Source organism: Arvicola amphibius, chromosome X (genome assembly GCF_903992535.2).
Source record: "Arvicola amphibius chromosome X, mArvAmp1.2, whole genome shotgun sequence".
In the NCBI taxonomy this organism is placed as follows: Eukaryota; Metazoa; Chordata; class Mammalia; order Rodentia; family Cricetidae; genus Arvicola; species Arvicola amphibius.
In genome coordinates, this window is record NC_052065.1 from 38,059,716 (window position 1) to 38,083,693 (window position 23,978).

At 36.0% G+C, this 23,978-nt stretch overlaps 1 pseudogene; it reads right to left on the reverse strand.

The window, feature by feature from the left end:
- The window catches only part of LOC119804209, a 101,815-nt pseudogene extending 78,254 nt beyond the window's left edge, over positions 1 to 23,561 (reverse strand).
- Between the last annotated feature and the right edge of the window lie 417 nt (positions 23,562 to 23,978).

Below are 23,978 nucleotides of genomic sequence, written 5' to 3' on the forward strand. Positions count from 1 at the left end.
CAAATAACAGTATATATATGTATATATATAGTATTTGTTTTTCTTAAACTGACTTAATTTGCTTGATATGATTATCACTAGTTCTATTTTCTAGCACACTATTCTTTATTACAGCTGAAAAGTTTCTATTGAATATATATATATATATATATATATTGCATTATATCTATACATTCCTTTGTTGATAGACCTTTATGCTGATTACATAAGGTAGGTAATGTTAATAGTGCCAAATAAACAGTGATGTGAAATTATCTATGTGATATTTTGATTTGTAGTCCTGAGAAATAATCATGAATTACAATAGATATGGTATATCTATTGCTTTTCATAAATGTCATTTTCATGCAGAAAAAGTTGCCATATAATATCATTTTGATATAGAATATATTTCAGTTTTACAATGAAAGAACTAGTTATATAATTAAGAAAAATTATAGGCTTAATGTTTTGTCAACTTTTGGGTTGCCAGTCACAACATTAAGCAGTTATTAAAAGTATAAGTCTGATTAAGAGTTCTGTTGATAGACTGGTAAAACTGATTGCAATGTAAGAACCCAGAAATTCTGCTTTAGTAAATTTCCAGTGGGATTTTAGAAGACAGATGACTAACAAGCTTTCAGATGTTGTTACAGTTGATTTGCAAACAAATCCTGGATGGATGAGTATTTAAGCATTTGGATGCTTTGTTTCTGATGTCCTGGGATTCTTTTGTTTTCTTAGAAGATAGGGTCTCATTATATATCTCTGGTAGATCAGAAACTCACAGTTTAGACCAGGCTGGTCTCAGAATTTCTTACATATTCCAACCTGCCACTGCCTCCTGCTTGCTGGGATTAGGAATAAAGATTCATGTAACCATGCCCTGCTAGCCTTGGAATTCATATTGAGGCAGTTACTTTTAGTTATAGGATGCAAAGATTTTAGATCTTTTTTACTTAATTTAGGAATATATTTTATATGCAACACAAGTATCTAATGCATATAAAGCCAAATTATTTCACTGTTCCACTTAGCTCCATACAATAGAATAAAATACGTAGAATTGAAGAGAATGCAGTCGATTAAAATATGATACAATAAACATAACACAGCAGAAACTTTCATGAATCTGTTTACAAGACCATATTTACTTAATCTTTAAAAATAAGACTATTATTGGGATAATGATTCACATGAGAATCTTTGGTCAACTTGAGAGTTCAAAGTTAAACATTTTTTTCAAACAGGGCTTTCTTTTACCAATAACTTGTACTTTAATAAATTGATGATACATGGCTCTACTTAGTACAATTTGAATATGACTTAAACAACTACATTTAGAGGTAAGAACTGAGTGTGAGCGTTAGTGTGAACAATGACTGCTTAAAATGTAAGAGGCCAGTCTTACTGACACATGTCTGTGTGCTGTGTATATGTATGTATATGTACGTTTACTAAATTATTTTTAGACACTTTTTCCTTTAGATATTTTTATTGTTTAAATGTCATAATTACAGTCATCTTAAATGTATTAATAAAAACTAGAATCACCAGTAATTCATTGGTGTTGTATTGAGGAAAATAAACTGACAAAATACTTCCCGATGGTGTAATTTAAGCTAGAGTGAGTCTAGATTTGAACTTTCTACTTCTCTCCATGTGTCCATTATTTTTTGTCTGTCTGTTGGATAAGTAAAAATCTGTGCCTGCATGAATGGTGTTTTATTTGCTCCCATGTCTGATGTAATAAGAAGGAGCTGCTTGTTTGTCCAGGCAACCCAGAACTGAAAGAACCACACAGAAACCATATTAATTAAATCAATGCTTGGCCCATTAGCTCTAGATTCTTATTGGCTAACTCCTACATCTTAATTTAACCCATCTCCATTAATCTGTGCCTCACCACCAGGTCTTGGCCTACCAGCAAAGTTTCAGCATGTATATCTCTGAGGCACCATTGCATCTCCCTGATTATGACCCTCTTTCTCCCAGCATTCAGTCCAGTCTTCTCTGCCTACCTAAATTCTCTTCTGCTATAGGTCAAAAGTAGTTTCTTTATTCATTAATGGTAATCACAGCACGCAAAGGGGACTCCAACATTACCTCCCTACCTGGTGTAGCATGTCCTTCTGTCTATATGTTGTTTTTATTGGTTAATGAATAAAGAAACTGCTCTGAACCTATAGCAGGGCAAAACATAGGTAGGTTGGAAAGATAGAACTGAATGCTTGGAAGAAGAAGGCAGAGTCAGAGAGATGCCATGCAACTGCCAGAGCCAGACATGCCAAAACATTCCAGTAAGCCACTGCCATGTGGCGATACACAGATTGCTAGAAATAGGATAAATTAAGATGTAAGAGTTAACCAATAAGAAGCTAGAGCTAATGGGCCAAGCAGTGCTTTAAATAAAAGTTTCTGTATAATTATTTTTGGTGTAGGCTAGCTTGGTGGCCAGGAAAAAGAAGTGACTTTCTGCAACAGTCTGTAACTGTGTGTCCCTAAGAAAGGGCTTTACTCTCTATTTTTTGAACATCACAGAAAGTGATAACATGGGAAAAGAATGAGGAGTGATTTAAAGAATTTTTAACAGAGTTTTTCAAGGGATAAAGTTGTTGTCTCCAATTGATCTCAAGATAACAAAGAAACAAATGTTTTGGAGCAATGCCCACATGCTGTGTCCATTATATATTGTGTATATTTATTTTTATGGTGCTGCTATCATCATATTTGCTGGTTTCAGCAAATGAATACATACCACATGCATTGCTTTTTGGGTCTTGGACATATAAGTATATATAATTTAAGATTATGGCCTTGCAATTAGTTTTTAAAAGTTGATTACAAGGGAAATCCAAGGCAAGCAAGGTTGACTGTTGCACTGTTCTCTTAAAAGTAGGTTTAAACAAGCAGACTGGGCATACAGAGAGGTAACAGTCTTAAGCCTTAAATGACCTTGCATTATTGACTTAGTCTAGCAATTTTTTATCATATTACATTACTACACATAATTGCAGAAACAAACTTTTTTAAAGTGACATATGGTTTTAAATACTATGCTATTCTTTTCTGTTCCCTCCTTGAAGAAGAAGAATTTAAATTCCCTTTTCTGGAGTATAGTGACATATTTCTAATATGTAGCATATAAGCAAGGTGACATATTTTTGTGAAATTAAATTTAAAAAGCATTTTATTTTTTCTCAACTGTAATTTTTTCTGAGTAAATTGTTCTCATTGAATTAAACTGCAATACCATGAAGACCCTGAGAAGAGAAAAGTAAACTGCTATATTTCAAGTCTTATAAATTATTATTTCGCCTTAAAAATAGAAAAATCAGCTTTTCGTCTGCAAGGTACCTGGTCAGCTAGGGGTCCTGATCCTTCACCAGAAGATTCATCAGAGGGGTGAGTGAGTTCCTGACCCATGGCAGAAACCCGGGAGACAGAGCACAGATATTCCTCAACCCCCTATACTTCCTGGTCATTTTGGAGGGGTTATTCTCCTCAGCTACAGCCTCTCTCTACCTATCACATCCCAGCTTGCACCCAGGCTACCCATCCCTTCTCCCTCCCTTCTTTGGGGCCATAACAACCCCCAGCTCAGCCTGTTTGGGCACTGGGATGGGGTGGTGAGCACAACTGGCGGGAGTTCCTTTGTTTCAATAGCCTGTGTGCAGCAAGGTAGGCATTTTGTCTGTGAGGTCCCTGGCCAGCTAGTGGCTCTGATCCTGCACCAGAAGATCCATCAGAGAGGGGTGAGTGAGTTCCTGACCTGCGGCAGAAGCCCGGGAAGAGCACAGACATTCCTCAACCCCCTATACTTCCTGGTCATTCTGTGCAGGGGCTACTCTCCCTGGCTACTGCCTCCCTCTTCTTATCCCATCCTAACTTGCACCCAGAATACCCTTCCTTCTTCCTCCCTTCTTCGGGGCCACAGCATCCCCCAGCTCAGCCTGTTTGGGCGCTGGGACAGGGTGGTGAGTGCAACTGGGCAGGAGTTTCTTTGTTTCAATAGCCTGCCTGCAGCAAGGTAGGCCTTTTGTCTGTGAGGTCCCTGGCCAGCAAGGGGACCTAATTCTATACCAGAAGATCCATCAGAGAAAATTTGGAGGAAGAGATGGGGAGACGCCAATGCAAGAATTCCTTCAACAATCTGAAAAAGAACATGAAAACACCAGAACCCAGCGAATTTATGACAGAAGGACTTGAACACCCTACTTCAGAAGGAGTAGAAAAAGTTGACTTTATGAAACTGATAGAGTCCCTTAAACAAGAGGTAAAAAACTCCCTTAAAGAAATGGATGAGAGCCGGGCTGTGGTGGCGCATGCCTTTAATCCCAGCACTCGGGAGGCAGAGGCAGGCGGATCTCTGAGTTTAAGGCCAGCCTGGTCTACAAGAGCTAGTTCCAGGACAGACTCTAGAAACTACAGGGAAACCTTGTCTCGAAAAACAAAAAAAAAAAAAAAAAAAAAAAGAAATGGATGAGAAGAATAACAAAAAGTTTGAAGAAATGAGTAAATCCGTAATGATACCCTAGGAAACCAAGAAAAAAAAATCAAACAGATGATGGAAACAGTTCAAGACTTGAGAACTGAAATGGAAGCAATGAAGAAAACACAAAGAGAGGGCTGGCTGGATATGGAAAATCTGGGTAAACAAACAAAGACTACAGCAATAAGCATAACAAACAGAATACAAGAGATAGAAGAAAGACTCTTAGATTCTGAAGATACCATAGAGAAAATAAACGCACTGATCAAAAAAAAAAAAAAAAAAAAAAAAAAACCAGCAAATCCAACAAATTCTCATCACAAAACATTCAGGAAATCTGGGACACAATAAAAAGACCAAACCTAAGAATAATGAGGGTAGGAGAAGGAAAAGAATTGCAGCTCAAAGGCACAAAAAATATATTCAACAACATTATAGAAGAAAACTTTCCCAACCTAAAGAAAGATATTCCTATGAAGATTCAAGAAGTATACAGAACACTGAATAGACTGGATAGAAAAAAATCCCCTCACCATATAATAATCAAAACACAAAATATACAGAATAAAGAAAGAATATTAAGAGCTGCAAAGGAAAAAGGTCAAGTAACTTATAAAGGTAAACTTATCAGACGTACACCTGACTTCTCTATGGAAACCATGAAAGCCAGAAAGTCCTGGATAGATGAACTGCAGAAACTAAGAGACCATGGATGCAAGCCCAGACTACTATACCCATCCAAGCTTTCATTCACTATAAATGGAGAAAACAAAATATTGCAGGATAAAAACAAATTTAAACAATACATAGGCACATATCCAGCCTTAAAGAAAGTAATAGAAGCAAAATCACAAACCAAGGAGTCCAACAATGCCCACAATAACTCAGGCATCTAGCAACCCTTCACCAGCACAACTCAAAGAAGGAAAACACAGAAACTCTACTACCAAAAAAAAAAAAAAATAGCAAGAGTTAGCAACCACTGGTCATTAATATCACTTAATATCAATGGACTCAATTCACCTATAAAAAGGCACAGGACAAGAGATTGGATATAAAAACAGGATCCAACCTTCTGCTCTTTACAAGAAACACACCTCAAACATAAAGACAGACATCTACTCAGAGTAAAGGTTTGGGAAAAGGATTGCAATCAAATGGACCTAAGAAACAAGCAGGTATGGCTATACTAATATCTAACAAAATTGATTTCAAACTAAAATCAATCAGAGGAGATGGAGAGGGACATTTTATATCCATAAAAGGAACAATTCATCAGGATGAAGTCTCGATCCTGAATATCTATGCCCTTATTATAAAAGCACCCACTTATGTAAAAGAAATATTACTAGAATTCAAGGCAGCCATCAAACCACACACACTAATAGTAGGAGACTTCAACACTCCTCTCTCACCAATGGACAGGTCAATCAGACAGAAACCTAACAAAGAAATAAGAGAACTAATGGAGGTAATGAATCAAGTGGGCTCAACAATATCTATAGAACATTCCACCCAAATAGGAAAGAATATACCTTCTTCTCCGCAGCACATGGAACCTTCTCAAAAATTGACCACATAATTGGTAACAAAGCAAACTTCCACAGATACAAAAAAAAATTACTGACCACCTGTGTCTTATCAGATCACCATGTAATAAAGTGAGAATTTAACAATAATTCTACCCCCAGAAAGCCTACAAACTCTTGGAAACTGAACAATCAACTACTGAACCACCCTTGGGTCAGGGAATAAAGAAAGAAATTAAAGTCTTCCTTGAATTCAAAGGAAAAAAAAACACAACATACCCAAACCTATGGGACACTATGAAAGCAGTGCTAAGAGGAAAGTTCATAGCTCTATGTGCTCACATTAAAAAAAAAAAGGAGAAAGCTCACATTAGAGACTTAAAAGGACAGCTGAAATTTCTAGAAAAAAAAGAAACAGACTCACCCAGGAGGAGTAGAAGATTGGAAATAATCAAACTGAGGGCTGAAATCAACAAGATAGAAACACAGAAAACAATCCAAAGAATCAATGAAACAAAGAGCTGGTTCTTGGAGAAAGTCAACAAGATTGACAAACCTTTATCCAAACTAATCAAACAGCAGAGACAGAACATGCAAATTAACAAGATCAGAAATGAAAAGGGGGACATAACAACAGATACTGAGGAAATTCAGAGAATCATTAGGTCTTACTGCAAAAGCATATATGCCACAAAGTTAGAAAATGTAAAAGAAATGGACTTGTTTTTAGATAAGTAACACTTACCAAAATTAAATCAAGAGAAGATGAACAATTTAAATAGACCTATAAGTCATGAGCAAATAGAAGCTGTCATCAAAAACCTCCCAACCAAAAAAAGCCCAGGACCTGATGGTTTTAATGCAGAATTTTATCAGAATTTCCAAGAAGAGCTGATACCTATTCTCCTTAATGTGTTTCACATAATGGAAACATAAGAGTCATTGCCAAACTCTTTCTATGAAGCTACAGTCACCCTGATTCCAAAACCACACAAAGACCCCAACAAGAAAGAGAATTACAGACCAATCTCACTCATGAACATCGATGCATAAATTCTCAATAAAATACTGGCAAACAGAATCCAAGAACACATTAAAAAATTATCTACTACGATCAAGTAGGCTTCATCCCTGAGATGCAGGGCTGGTTCAAAATATGAAAATCTATCAATGTAATCCATCATATAAATAAACTGAAAAAAATATGATCATTTCATTAGATGTGGAAAAGGCATTTGACAAAATTCAACACCCCTTTATGATAAAGGTTTTAGAGAGGTTAGGGGTACAAGGATCATACCTAAATATAATAAAAGCAATACATAGCAAGCCAACAGCTAATATCAAATTGAATGGAGAGAAACTCAAAGCCATCCCACTAAATTCAGAAACAAGACAAAGTGTAGATGGAGCGGCGGGGTTTCATCATGCCACCCGGCTAGCTTTACACCCAAAACAATTACACGGAAACTGTATTCTTTTAAACACTGTGGGACCCATTAGTTTCAGCCTTTTATTGGATTATTCTCACATCTTCCTTTAACCCATATTTAGTAATCTGTGTAGCACCATGAGGTGGTTGCTTACCAGGAGAGATCTTAACCTGCTTTTGTCTTGGAGAGGAGAAGCATGGCTACTGCCTATGGTGACTGCCTGAAGCATCTGCCTCACTGTCTTCTACCCAGCATTCTGTTCTGTTTACTCCACATACCTAATTTTCTGTCCTATTAAAGGGCCAGGAAGTTTCTTTATTAACCAATGAAATTAACACATAGACACTACTCCATCAACAAAGCTGTCCACTCGTACCATATCTATTCAACATAGTTCTTGAAGTTCTAGCAATAGCAATAAGACAACATCAGGAGATCAAAGGGATTCAAATCGGAAAGGCAGAAGTCAAACATTCATTATTTACAGATGATATGATAGTGTACATTAGAGACCCAAAAAATATCTACCAAAGAAATCCTACAGCTGATAAATAACTTCAATGAGGAGGCAGGTTACAAGTTCAACTAAAAAATTCAGTAGCCCTCCTATACAGAAAGGTTAGAGAAGCAGAGAGGAAATTGAGAGAAACTTCACCTTTTATGATAGCCACAAATAGCAAAAAGTATCTTGGGGTAACTCTAACCAAGGAAGTAAAAGATTTATTTGACAAGAACTTTAAGGCATTGAAGAAAGAAACTGAAGAAGATACCAGAACATGGAAAGACCTCCCATGCTCTTAGATGGGTAGGATCAACATAGTAAAAATGGCAATTCTACTAAAGACAATCTATAAAGTCAATGCAATCCCCATTAAAATCCCAACAAAATTCTTCACAGACCTTGAGAGAAAAATAATCAACTTTATATGAAAAAACAAAAAAACAAGGATAGCCAAAACAATCCTATACAATAAAGGAACTTCTGGAGGCATTACCATCCCTGACTTCAAACTCTATTACAGAGCTACAGTATTGAAAACAGCTTGGTACTGGCATAAAAACAGAGAAGTCAACCAATGGAATCGAATAGAAGACCCGGATATTAACCCACAAACCTATGAACACCTGATTTTTGACATAGGAGCTAAAAGTATACAATGGAAGAAAGAAAGCATCTTCAAAAAATGGTGCTGGCAGAACTGGATGTCAACCTGTAGAAGAGTAAAAATAGATCCATATCTATCACCATGCACAAAACTCAAGTCCAAATGGATTAAAGATCTCAATATTAATCTGAGCACACTGAACCTGATAGAAGAGAAAGTGGGAAATAGTCTACAACACAGGGGCACAGAAGACCACTTTCTACATATAACCCCAGTAGTGAAGATAATAAAGGCAACATTGAATAAATGGGACCTCCTAAAACTGAGAAGCTTCTGTAAAGCAAAGGACACTGTCATTAAGATAAAAAGGCAACCTACTGACTGGGAGATGATCTTCACCAACCCCGCAGCAGACAAAGGTCTGATCTCCAAAATATATTAAGAACTCAAGAAACTAGACTCTAAAATGCTAATTAACCCAATTAAAAATTGGGCACTGATCTGAACAGATAATTCTCAACTGAAGAAGTTCAAATGGCCAAAAGCCACTTAAGGTCATGCTCACCCTCCTTAGCAATTAGGGAAATGCAAATCAAAACAACTTTGAGATACCATCTTACACCTGTCAGATTGGCTAAAATCCAAAACACCAATGATAGCCTTTGCTGGTAGAGGATGTGGAGTAAGGGGAACACTCATCCATTACTGGTGGGAATGCAAACTTGTGCAACCACTTTGGAAATCAGTGTGGCGATTTCTCAGGAAATTTGGGATCAACCTACCCCAGGATCCAGCAATACCACTCCTGGGAATATACCTAAGCGATGCCCTATCATACTACAAAAGCATTTGTTCAACTATGTTCATAGCAGCATTATTTGTAATAGCCAGAACCTGGAAACAACCTAGATGCCCCTCAATGGAAGGATGGATAAAGAAAGTCTGGAATATATATGCATTAGAGTACTACTCAGTGGTAAAAAACAATGACATCTTGAATTTTGCATACAAATGGATGGAAATAGAAAACACTAACCTGAGTGAGGTAACCCAGACCCAAAAAGATGAATATGGTATGTACTCACTTATTAGTGGATTCTAGCCATAAATAAAGGACATTGAGCCTATAATTCATGATCCTAGAGAAATTAAATAGGAAGGTGAACCCAAAGAAAAACACGTAGTTATCCTCCTGGATATTGGAAGTAGACAAGATTGCCAGTCAAAAATTGAGATCTTGGGGGTGGGGGTGGGATGTGGGTCAGGGGAGATGAGGAGAGAGAAGTGAGAAGGGGAGGATGGGGAGAGCTTGGTGGAATGGGACAGTTGTGATGGAGGAAGAGTGGATATGGGAGCAAAGAAGTATATATCTTAATGTAGGGAGCCATTTGTGGTTTGGCAAGAGACTGGACACTAGAGGGGTTCCCAGGTGTCCAAGGAGATTTCCCTAGGTTTTTCCTTGAGCAGCTGAGGAGAGGGCACTTGAACTGGCCCTATACTATAGCCACACTGAAGAATATCTTGAATATCACCATAGAACCTTCACCTGGCGATGGATGGAGATAGAGACAGAGACCCACATTGGAGCATTGGACTGAGCTTCCAAGGTCCAAATGAGGAGCAGAAGGAGAGAGAACATGAGCAAGGAAGTCAGGGCCGTGAGGGGTGTGCCCACCTACTGTGACGATGGTTGTGATCTAATGGGAATTCACCAAGGCCAGCTGGACTGGGACTGATGGAGCATGTGATCAAAACGGACTCTCTGATCATGGCTGACAAGGAGGGTTGACTGAGAAGCCAAGGGCAATGGTACTGGGTTTTGATTCTACTGCATGTACTGGCTTTGTGGGAACCTACTCTGTTTGGATCCTGACCTTCCTAGACCTGGATTGAGTGGGGAGGACCTTGGACTTCCCACATTTCAGGGAACCCTGACTGCTCTTTGGACTGGAGAGGTAAAGGGAGGGGGAGGTAGACTGGGTGGAGGGGGAGGGAAATTGGGAGGAGGGGAAGAAGTGAAAATTTGTAATAATAATAATAATGAAAAAAAGGAAAAAAATAGAAAAATCGGGCTGGAGATATGCCTCAGCTGATAACAGAGCACACTACTTCTACAGAACTCCCATGCTGTATAGCCTACTTCTTGTAATGAGCTCCAGGAAATTGACATCCTTCTTTGGCCTTTCACAGGCACTCCTATATGTGTACAAATGCACAAGCACACATATAAACACACATTAAAAATAAAAATTAAAGAAATACTTTTTAAAAAAGGAAATTTCTGTCATTGGCAATAATACAAATGAACTTTTATGTTATTTATGTTGAATAAGTCAGGTACAGAAAGATAAATGCTGCATGGTTGTACTTACACGTGAAATATCACAAATTTGAACACTATCATTGGAGGAAATAGGAAGACATTATTCAGAAGAGAAAAATTTTCAAACAACCAGTAAAATGCGTTCAAAAGGTCTATTGTATACTACTGTGACTATAGTTAGCCATGTATTGTGTATTTGAAAGTGGCTGAAGATGGGTTTTATTTACATTCCTTATGCCAAAAAATGGGGTGAGAAAATAGATTCACTAATTAGCTCAATTTAAGCTTTCCACTATGTACACACATTTCAAACATGCTGGGCACAACAAAATACTTTTATCTCTTAAGTAACAAATAATAATATTAAGATATGAGAGAGAGAAGGAGGGAAGGAGTTGAATGAAGAACTATAAAGCCTCTTGCAAAGAGCCACAGATACAAAAATGAACTTGGAAAAAAAATTACATTAGGTTGACTGGCCAATGAACCACACTGATCCTTCTGCCTCTACCTCACAAATAATGGGATTATAGTTGTGCACCACTGAACAATTTTAGCTTATTAATTAACTCATCTACCACTATGCTGGAAAACATTGTTCACACTCTGAGGTTCCAAAGGAAGGCAAAATAGACTTTGTGCTTCCATCCTTCAAGTTGATTTTAGTTTGCTGGCAGTCCCAATGTTTGTTATTGTTTTGTTTTGTTTTAGGGTTGTTATTTGGTTTGTTTTGAGCACAGTATCATATGTAACCAAGAGTGATATTGAATGCATGGCAGTCATCAAATCGAAGTAGTAAAAGAATATGTCTCGTTATCAGGTTCTAATCATGGAGTTTAGAGGTCTAGAAGCAAAACTATAAGGATGGAACCACTGATCATGGGCTCGGCCCTCCCCATTGATCACTAAATGAGAAAATGCCTTATAATTGAATCACAAGGAGTCGTTTCCTTAGCTGATACCTCTTCCTCTGATGACTCTATTGTGTCATGTAGACACACAAAAACACCCAATACACATTCTATATGCACTTATTCAGAAGATTCAGACATGGAGGCTATTTGTCTGCAGGAAACAATACTTAACTATTTATCCTTCCTAGCATTAAACTCCCTTCATACTTTTCTTTTTTTTCCCATAGTTAATTTGTCAAATGAATCAACTATTTCCCAAAACTTATCCCTTCTGGTACTGCCAGAGAGACTCAAACCAAAATATATAATTTCTGTCCATAAAACTCTGCTGTTTATGAAACCGTGTTATATTTATAATTGTTTTGTGAAGAATTTGGGCTCATGTATGAATACTCTCTAGAACTGTCAACTTCATTTACCTTATGAGGAAAGAGCTTTAGGGATTTGTAATGGTTCTACTGAAACCACATAGCTAATAATTATCAAAGTTTTCTTTGATGTTCTAAATAGGACCTTGGCAACACACGCACACGCACACGCGCACGCGCGCGCGCACACACACACACACACACATACAGAAACACACACTTTCCAAACAAATGAATCCTGGGTGTTTTAATTTCATGTGCAACTCGAAATAATGTGTCAGGTCTTGCTAAATTAAAACATTTTAGCTAACCTCATTAATTTAAATTACATTAATTTATGCTTTGTGACAATTTAATCAGATTTATTTTTCTTGTAAAAATAATACTAAGAGTATATATCTTTAGTGCAACAACATTATTTCAGTCCCCCACTTGAGTATTATACAGACATTATCCTTTAATGTTTCATAATAGCCAATTAATGCAATGAATAAGGAAAACTAAATCTTGAGATTATTTTTTCAATTCTCTCAAGAATTATGGTTTTAGACTCAGCATTATCTAAAGTTTTATTCAGAAAAGAAAATTTTCAAACAAATTTTGCAGTCTTTTATTTTTATTTTACACAGACTTTCATGGCAATAAATACATGACAAGCAATATTATAAATGTTTTACAAATACTAATGCATTTAAATTTTAGAATGACTCTTTGAGGAAAATGTTACTGTCACAATTTCTAGCTTAAAAATGAGGTAAGTTGGATGAAGTTGTTTCACTAATGTCACACAGTTAATAAAATACAGGTGAGGAACAAGCTGAGGAAACACAGTACTGAAGTCACAAGTCAGTGATCTTATTTGCAGACAGTTAGTTAGAAACTTTATACTTAACTTTATTTATTTACCACAACCACTCATATGCTATAACAATTTGCAGACAGAAAAGCTAAAAGGACTGATTTAAAGTGTGTGTGTGTGTGTGTGAATGTGTGTGCATAACTTTTACGTGTGTTCTTCATTTCTCATTACATGATTGTCTTAGAAATCTCTTGACTCTTTTATTCACTGTACATGACACATTTTTTTAGAGACAGGGACTCACAATATAGCTGTTTTTACTAGTTTTATGCCAACTTGACACAAGCTTGAGTCATTTGTGAAGATAGAATGTCAGCTGAGAAAATAATCTCACAAGTTGGCCAGTGGGCAAGCTTGTGGTACATTTTCAAAATTAGTGATTGGGACTTATTTATTATTTTTGTAATTCCTATTGTTGGTGGTCCTAGGATGTATAAGAAAGCAGGCTGATAATGCTTTGGGGAGTAAGCCAGTAGACAGTGTTCTTTCATGTCTTTTGCATCAGTACCTGCCTCTAGATTTCTGCCTTAAGTACCTGTCCTGACATCTCTTCATTGCAACTATATGCTCTAATATAAAATAATGCCCTTTCTCGTTGCCTAAGTTCTCTGGTATTGTGGTTTGAAGGCTGGTTTTCTTTGCTTTATGTTTAATAACCACCTATGAGTGAGTACATGTGATAATTGTCTTTCTGTGTCTGGGTTACCTCACTCAAAATAATGTTTTCTAGCTCCATCCATTTTCCTGCAAAATTCACGATTTCGTTATTTTTTCTGCTGTGTAGTACTCCATTGTGTAAATGTAGCACATTTTTTTATCCATTCTTCAGTCGAGGGGCATTTAGATTCCACTAAGAGAGAGTTACATAGATCTAATCTACATGAAAAGTAGAAAAAGACAAGATCTCCTGAGTAAATTGGTAGCATGGGGACCTTGTGGGTGGGTTGAAGGAGGGAGGGTGGAGGTAGGGAGGGGAGCAGAGAAAAATGTAGAGCTCAACAAAAATTAATCAAAAAAGGAAAAAAAAAGAAAGAATGCCCTTTCTCCTTCAAGTAAGAATGCCCTTTCTCCTTCAAGTTTTCTGTCATAGTGTTTTGTTATAGCAATAGAAAAATAAGACAGTATCCTTGGCTCATGTCATTCAGCATATAGCTAGCCTGTAATTCATTGATATCAACCTGCTTTTGCTTTTAGGGTGTTAGTACCAACAAGTTCAGCCAGAGCTTTATTTTTACAAATATGAATAACAGTTCTATTTCATTTTACTATGTGCATGCTTGCTTCATTTAAAAATAAATTGTGTGATGTATATTTAAGGTAAACAACATATTGTTACAATTAAATAAATAAATGTTGCTGGCAGTGGTGCTGGACACCTTTAATCTCAGGACTTGGGAGGCAGAGTCAGGTGGATCTCTGAGTTAGAGGCCAGCCTGGTCTATAAGAACTAATTCCAGGACAGACTCCAAAAGCTACAGAGAAGCACTGTCTTGAAAGCACAAAACAAACAAATAGATAGATAGATAGATAGATAGATAGATAGATAGATGATAGATAGATAGATAAATAAATGTGTATATTGTGTCATGATAGTAGCTAATGTTAGGGACATTTTTGTAACTGTGAATTCCATCCTTGTTTAGGGGTCATGGAAACAGTCTATATATGTTTCTAATTTTAGAACATTTGCTAACTAAACTTTCTGATATTGTAATATTAAGATCAGCTTTTCAAACAACAAAAAGCTTGAAAACATTTAGAGTTCTTTGTATTAGTGTTTCTTTTTCTGAAAGATGATTTGCAAGCAAATGGAAAGTAAGATAATTCCTAAGTCTTTTTCCTATCCAAACCATGTGCAAATATGAAGTCAATTCAGTTTGTCAATGTCTATGCTACTATTACTATTTGCTATAGTCAGTGAAGAAGTATATAATTTTACAATAGTTCTTGTACTGATACACGGTGTTTGTCAAATTGTGAGATGGAGTTTTTTTCTGAACTCTTTTCTATTATTCCAAAATGCTTTGATGAAATTCACATTACCTCAATTTCTCATATGTATAGCATATACATACATACACATATATATATGTCTATATGTATGTATTATGCATGCACCTATATATGTATGTATTTATGTGGCCCTATCTCTACCAAGGTTGATGACATGGTAACAAGTAGTAGATATAGTGGTAGGGGAAGGAACCTGTAAGCTCAGGTGAATCCAAAAAGCATCAACTAAGGTGTGTAAACTGGAAGTGGTGGTGTAACATGAGGGCCTGCTTGTTGTTGGGGTGTCTGTCCTGCCTTGTTTCTGTTCTCGTACCAGGTCCCACAGCCATTTAGCCCCAAGGAAACCACACAGAGGTCTATATTAATGATAAAACTGATTGTCCCATTAGCTCAGGCTTCTTATTAACTCATAATTTACATAAGCCCAGTATTCTAGTATATGTTAGCCACATGGCTCAGTACCATTTTCAGCAGGGCAGGTCACACCTTCTTCTTACAGGTATGGGCAGGATTGCGGAGGGAGCTTCCCTTTTCCCAGAATTCTCCTGTCCTCATTGACCTGCCTCTACTTCCTGTCTGGTTGTTTCGCCTATACTTCCTGCCTAGCTACTGGCCAATCAGTGTTAATTTAAAACATAATTAAAAGAATATAGACTTTTCTATGACTCAAGGAAATCTTTTAATTGTATTCTGTGTGAAATAAAAAAATCGAACTATATACCTCTGATGGAGGAGTGTCTATGTGTTAATTTCATTGGTTAATAAAGAAACTGCCTCGGCCCTTTAATAGGACAGAAAATTATGTAGGCAGAGTAAACAGAACAGAATGCTGGGTAGAAGGCAGTGAGGCAGATGCTTCAGGCAGTCGCCATAAGCCGTCGCCATGCTTCTCCTCTCCAAGACAGAAGCAGGTTAAGATCTCTCCTGGTAAGCAACCATATTTTTCTTTCTGGTTCTGAATTACATCACTCAGGATGATGTTACTTCCATCTAATTGCCAGCAAATTTCCTAATGCCATTGTTTTTAACAGCTGAGTAATGCCCTGTTGTGTAAATGTACCACATTTTCTTTGTCCATTCTTTGGTTGAGGGACATTTAGGTTGTTTCCAATTTCTGTCTATTACAAATAAAGCTGTTATGAACATAGTTGTACAACTGTCCTTGTGGCATTGGTGAAATGTTCTTTGGGTACATGCCCAGGGGTTATATAGCTGGATGTTGAGGTAGATCAATTCCTTATTTTCTGAGAAACCACTATATTGATTTTCAAAGAGGCTGTACAAATTTGTAGTGTAGTTTTATCATCAAGCAGGTCAGTCAGTGGTTCCGGCTGAAGTCTGCTAGGGTTGGGAGCAGGGTCCAAGAGCAGGACCAGTCATGACCTGAGATGGCTTTTTGGGGAGGGTCTGAGGTGGAGACAGAATCCAGGGAGTTGTTGGGCAACTCGAGATAAGGGTAAATTACACATTCTTATTTAAAATAAATTGATGTGCTCTTAATAAAAGTAGGTATTATAATTTTTTTCTTGTTGTTTGTTTAAAAATTACATAATGACCATGTACTGTCACTTGGACACTGTTCTGGATAACTAGTATAGCATAGCAAAGAGACAGATACTTAATTTTAGAAAAGATATTCTTTAGTGCAGACAAAATAACTAACAAAGTAAAAATTATACATTTAATTACAAATTGAGGTATTTTTAAAATATAGATGTATAATTATTTTATTTTATTCATCCTACATTTACTAAAATTAATGACACCAGTTTGTTCTGTGTTAATCTATATAACTACCATCTGTTGATGTAATTTTTTATTAAAATGCTTAAAGATGATACTATTTAGAAATAACATAAATTAAAAATTAAGATTCCAGATTTTTTTTTGAGAAATTGAAAAAGTAAACTGAGATCTGAAAAAGAAAAGATGTAAAAGGAATAGTACAGACAAAAAGTAGTAATTTGATAATTTAAGTGATGCAAAATCATTTTTATTCATTTATATTGTATTAAATACACAGTATATAGATGCATTATAGTTTATTAAATCCTGTTTTAAGAGACAGAAGTCAGTCATTTTTCAAATAACTTGCAACATATGTTTTATCAATTATTTATACTAATTTCCTAAAGGACTTTTGTAAAATTTTTAATAATCAATTTTTATTATAATATAATTTCTCTTACTCAGTATTTTTAATCATCATTGGATAAGAATTAAATTTATTGAAATTCATGTCCATAAGATTTACAGGCTTTTATGGGGTTAAATGTCTATATACTAAAACTAATTAATATGGCAGAATTTATTTGGAAGAATTATTTTAATTTTACCTGGCAAATTGGGAAAATAAATAGTCATTCTAAGAAGGACCATAGTTAAGTCTTTTTGGAATAGAATCTGATTTTTTTCCAAAAGTTTTAACTTAGGTAAAATTTCCTCAAAATTATTTTTCTAATATCAGGATATGGACATCCACAATATGATGTAGGGTGGAAGAGGTAACACTTCAACCTTGCACAGCACTTTGTTAACCACTTTTTTTCAAATGGCCATTTCTTTTGTTGCTAGATGGCAGATTTGTAGGAGAGTGGCATCCAAAAATCATTACAACTGCAGCTGTATTTCATGCAATTGTTGAAGAGTTTTCTCTGTTCAAGGATTTCAAAATACTTTTCAATGGTAAATTGCCTTTATAATATTCGCTTTTGAAAAATATAAAATCCAAAGCATGAAGAGTTGTAGTTTAACAAGGTCAGCTATTAATTTTATTCACCAATAAATTCATTGTTCATCTGCTAAATGCTGAACATTTTTTTTTTGAGTGCAGTGAAATCTTAAGCAAATAAAAGGCAAGTTTCCTTAAGTCAGATGTTTGGTTTAATGCAAAGGGGAAGAACCGAAGGAAATTAGGTACATGTATAAAAAAAATTTATAAAGCAATTATTAGTCATTCCCATTAAGTGCTTTAGCTTTTAGAGTGTTTTTTTTTTTTTTTTTAAAGAAGGTGCATAGAATGAAGTTACATTGTATAATTAGGATCAATAACCCTGGGAATGTTTTTAATGAGTGAGGCAGATGTTTAGGACTGCAAAGTGGAGATGACATTCTGGGCAAATTAAATGGCATATTTAGTGGGACAGAGGTCAAAGAAAGCAAAATTTATGCATGGGTTGACCTTGTCGTGATATACAAACTAATAGTAATGGGTTAAATTAATATGTAAGAGTTAACCAATAAAAAGCTAGAGCTAATGGGCCAAGCAGTGATTTAATTAATATAGTTTCTGTGTCATTATTTTGGATCTAAGCTAGCTGGGTGGCCGGGACAAACAAGCATCCCTTCCTTCAACAATCCCTCTACTGTCTAGCTATTGGCCATTCAGCTTTTTATTATACTATTCAGGTGCCTTAGACAGGCAAGGTGAAACAGCAACACCTCTTTACACAATTAAACAAATGCAATATAAGCAAAGTTGACACATCTTTCCATAGTTAAACAATTATTCTGAAACGCAAACAAATCCAACACATCTGTATATAGTTAAACTAATAATCTACAACAACATTGTCCTGTTGTTCTCTAGTTATTTACTCCTAGCTGTTCTTGAAATATCACCCTGTAACCCCTGGCATTTGTCACTTTTTGCTGATGCAGGGGAAATCAATGTTCCTCTTGTGGATCATAGCTTAAAAAAATTAATAGCATAGCTTAAGAATAGACTCAAATAGAAGTTCAAGAACCCTTTTTCTAGAATTTAAAAGAGACTTCAGGGCAGTCAAACTGTAAACATCCACAGTTGCCCAAAGAAGGATAATGAAGAAGATAATAAAAATGGGTATTCCATTTAAGCTGACATGGACATCCGCACATGGACAACAAACAAACAAATAGTGGGAAGTGATGCTTTAGAAGAAGAATAATAAGGAAGCCAAATATGTTGGGGAAACACAAGTTTTAAGGAAAGCATTTTTTAAAAAGAGACAGATGGAAAAGAGAAGTTTCCCATTCTGAGTAATTTTTAAAAGTGGGCAGACTTAGAAAACTTCATTGTTGTGGCCTGATAAGCTAAGTTAAGCATGGGACACTAGAAAGGAACAGAACAGTATTTCATTAAAGGACTAGTTTTTCTGTCCAGTTCTGATGGAGGAGAGTTATCTGTCTATGCTTCTTTTATTGCTCCTCTCCGAGATGGACTCAGGTTAAGATCTCTCCTGGTAAGCCACACCTCGTGGTGCTACCCAGATTACTAAATATGGGTTAAAGAAAGATGAGAGAATTAACCAATAAGAGGCTAAAACTATGGGCCAGGCAGTGTTTAAAAAAATACAGTTTCCGTGTAATTATTTTGGGTAAAGCTAGCCGGGTGGCGGGACACAGCCTGCCGCTTCCCACTACACAGTTCTCTAGCAGGCCTCAAGGCTAGCACATCATCCTAGAGGCAGTTCCTTAGCTATGTAATTGATTCAGTCCAAATGAATTGTTAAATTTCCACCCATGCAAAAGTTTCCTTTTCTCTTGACCAAAGGAATTTTTTTAAGATGGTTGTGATGGTTTGAAAGAAATTGACCCCCCTTAGGGAGTAGTGCTATTAGGAGGTATGACATTCTTAAAGTAGGTTTGACTTTGTGGGAGGAACCGTGTCACTGTGGGGGTGGGTTTTGAGATCTCCTATGCTCAGCCTATACCCAGTGTGACACACAGTTGCTCCTACTGCTTGCAGATCATAATATAGAACCTATAGCTCCTTTTACTGCAACATGTCTGCCTGCATGTGACCATGTCCTGCCATGAAGGTAATGGATTAAATCTGTAAAAATATAAACCAGCCCCAGTTAAATATTTTTCTTTATAAGAGTTGCTCTGGTCATGGTGTCTCTTCACAGCAATAGAAATCCTTACTAAGATGGGTACCTTACAGCTAACATTCTACTAGAATAAATCAACACCTCTCATCATTGAATTACCCATGGTGCCATTATGCTTAGGAAAATTTCCCAAAATCTCCCTACATATTACAAGAAATTTCATAATAGTTGCTGAAGCATATCTTCAATTTAAGAGGAAGCTTAAGTCTCAGAAAAAGAATATGTTTATTTCATCACACCAATAAATGTGTTCCATTGATTATGTATAATGACCGGCTATGCAAGTATATGGCTTTCTTTCTAACTTGTCATTTTCAACAGACTATCAGTACCAATAAATGCCCAATAAAGTATATAAATAGAAGCTTAAGTTGGTAAACAAAAAACGAAATTTCTTTCCTTTTCATTCAGGCCATAGCCACTTGCCCACTGTGCAGTGAACTGGAAAGCTTTTGCTTCATGTTAATATTTGTGATGTTGCTTCTTTCTTTTAATGAACTTGTCTGCCTCCATCTTAGGCTTGAAAGCCATTGTATCATGAAGACAAACTAGGTTCATTCCTGTTTACGATTAAACCTCTGTTTCTCAAAGATTGGGATATTCCCCACTTGTAACCTTAACTGCAAATGGTTCTATAATACCTGTTCCAGGAAGCAGCAACCATATCTTTGTTTCAAAAAGTTGTTATGACCATCTTATAAGCCTCCCTAGGTTTGAAAAGGTTATTATAACCTTTTGTTGAATTAAATACCGTGTTGTAACCACTTTGTTTATATATATATATATATATATATATATATGTTTCTTAACCCTGCCTATTTGTCCACCAAGCCCCCATTTGGAAAACCTGTACCATTAAGCTATAAAATCCCTTATCATCCCAATGTTCATTAATGATCTCTTGAACCCTGCCTTTAGGAGAAAACAACTCATGTACACAACTTTTAAAAAAGCTGATTTTAATTAATTGCTTGCTTTAATTAATTTGGCCATGGTGAATTGAGTCAGTGGTCTTTCCCTTACAACTTTGGGATTAGCATTCTTCTTATTCTTTCTTCCTAACTTGTGGTTTATCTCAGAATATCAGAATTATGTGTTTTTAATAACACATTTAAATTTAAATAAAATAAAACATTTTTAAGATTCACAGTTAAATTTAAATTTACAAATTTTGGTAAAGGCAATTGTGACTATTTCAAAAGATATAAATATCTCTGAGCAAAAAGAATTCAATGAAGGGGAGGAATGTGTCAGATAGAAAATCGAGCTTTTATTATTCCTTCTTATATAGGTATGAAAGTTTGTTATTGTATGATATATAGTTGAAATCAATATCCTGACCATCTGAAGTAGCATTATTCTATTACAAGTTAGTTGTAATATAAAAAACTTTAAAAATCTGAGACTCTACATTCCAAGGAAATATAACTATTTGAACAGAAATGAAAAAATTGAAGAAATGATGAGGCAAAGAAGGGACTCATTTTAAAAAAATAGCAGAAAAGAAAAAAAAGCAATCAGCAAAAGGTTTGATATTTAAACTATCTTATGCTATTTGTAACCAAAAGTGAACAAAATTTCTAACAGCATTTTATTCATATTCTATGAATTCATATATTATTCATTTTCTATCATAACACCTCCCAAATATTTTTAAAACTCATATGTATTTATATAGTCTCATAAGAACATTTTATCTATAAACCTAAATATTGAGCTTAATATTCTAATGAACATAGATTATAAAACTAAATTTACCTTTTGTGAATGATACTGTCTTTCTCTTAATTATTTCACTGTGAACATTTCCATCAAACTGTTTAGATTTAGACAGGAGAAAGCTATTAGCCACCTTAGAAACCATTGAAGATTGACCTCCCCGTTTTAATTGAGACATTATAGAGGGTCTTGATTGGGTTCATTTTCTCTGCCATTTAAAGAATTAAAAGGCAGAAAAATCTTCAGACCTACAGGGAACACTGGAAAAACCAACACACCACACAACAACAGGCAGAGCCTGCAACCGAGAAATGACATTTATTAAAGTTGAAAAAAACAATGACAGGCAGCAGAAGCACAGAAAAAAAGACCCCCTGCTAAGCATGCAGATGGGAGTAGGGAACTGGAGAAGCTAAAAAAAAATCCAGTCCCTTCTCTGCAAGTTCCTTTTCTGAAGAGTTTTCCTCCCCTACTTGAGGGCTGACAAGTTTTAAGAAAGATAGGATGATTGATTGGCCTACAGCTGTTGTTTAACATGTCCTGACATGGAGTTGAATTTGTTGAATTGAACCAAAAAATTTGTTGAACCAGGGAGCCTGCTGGTAGGATGGCAAAAGCCTACAAGACCTGTGTTTTAAGATGTCAGACTTTTGTCTCAGGTCATGAGGGTGAGGATGATGTTAATCATGTTGGAAGTTTGCTGCCTTTATTACCTAACTGCAACCTCTCTAACTATCTGCCTACTTGGAAGTCTAACTCCTAGTCTCTCATAATTAACCTTTGGTTCCCAGGTCTCACTTTTCTGAGTAATATACACTAATAGAGAAGAAATGTGTGTAATTTGAGGCATCTGTTATTGTTGTTTTTAGCAACGTTTTTCTGTCTTGTGAGTCAGCTGGCATCCTCTCAGAACTTCTCTGTTTCCTGGTACCGAAAGCTCTGGTGATCTCTGAGAAAGAGAATTCCTAGAAAGAAGCTATGTGTGTAGACTGACTGACAGATTAGAACTACTGTACTGTGGATAGTTTTGAATGTTGCAGGTCCCTAAATTAGCCCTTTGAATAGCCATACATTTCCTATATATGTCTGAATCTTATGACTAATGAAAATATTTTGGAATCTTTTAACTTAGCAGACTACTAGCTTCCAGAAATGCAAAAGCTAAGAATGTCATCAAATTACACCTGTGGTATATAGAAAATCTTCCTTTATATTTCTGTATCTGCTTTTCAGTTGCACCCATCAATGTATTTTAAACATGCCTTGATTTGGGAATTTATTTGTTCTGCAAAGCTATAAAACTTCATGACACTATTTTCCATTGGAATATGTAATTTGGGGCAACATAAGCCTGTACTTCTTGGCCATGATCACATGAACTAGCTCCAGAATAAAATCTCATGAGAGCTGTGGTTTTGCATCATCAGCACATTGAAGTACCATGTTTTGCTCAGGTGCCTGTGCTCAACCATGGTGAGGATATCACCCATATGCACATCCCTGAAGTAGGGGTACAGGTGTACAGACATATTTCTGTGGCATTTCTCTAATCTATTTTACTTTCAAATATAGTGGAGATAGTTCCCTGGATAACAATAGTCCTCTGAAGCATCATCATAGTTACTGTAAATGTTCCACCTTTAAATGGTAATATTACCAGTGAAGGGACATTTCCTTTTTGTGTAGATACCCCAGTGATCTCTTTAGTTGTCTTGAAACCTAAACCAATGTCATTGCAGTATGCAGGGAGCTTCTCCTTGCCATTTTTTCCCAAGCAGAAATCTCTTATTGTTTTGTAAAATGGTGTCTTCTTTTTGCCAGGTGTGCTCAGTCTGAATATAACAGACTTGGAAGAAATGAAGATATTCTAAAGAGACACCTGAATCTCTTAATCTGATTATCAAACTATCAAAACAATGGAACCCAAAGATATGGAACTTCTCCAGGACTATCATTCTGTGAGAAGGAAAATAAAACAGTCAGAGGGCACACTTTGTGTCCCTGAGAGAGATTTTAGATTTTACACAGTTCTAACAACTTGTCATGCCACCTTACAGGTTAAGGCTAAAGTCCAATGATAGGGGAATAATAAGTGAGACCACACCTAACAAGGACTACTAGAATGTGTATATACTTGGTCTTCTATTCAAACTTTTCTATTCAAAAGTTTTTTTAATTAAAGGCGTGCGCCACCAGACCTAGCTCCAGGACAGGCTCTAAAAAAGCTGCAGAGAAACCCTGTCTCGAAAAACCAAAAAAAAAAAAAAAAAAAAAAAAAAAGTTTTTTGATCAAACTCCAGAACCCCAAGACTGCTGGGTCCTGAATCTCTTTGTTTTCCTCCCAGTGTGGCCATATTGAATTAATCTTATTT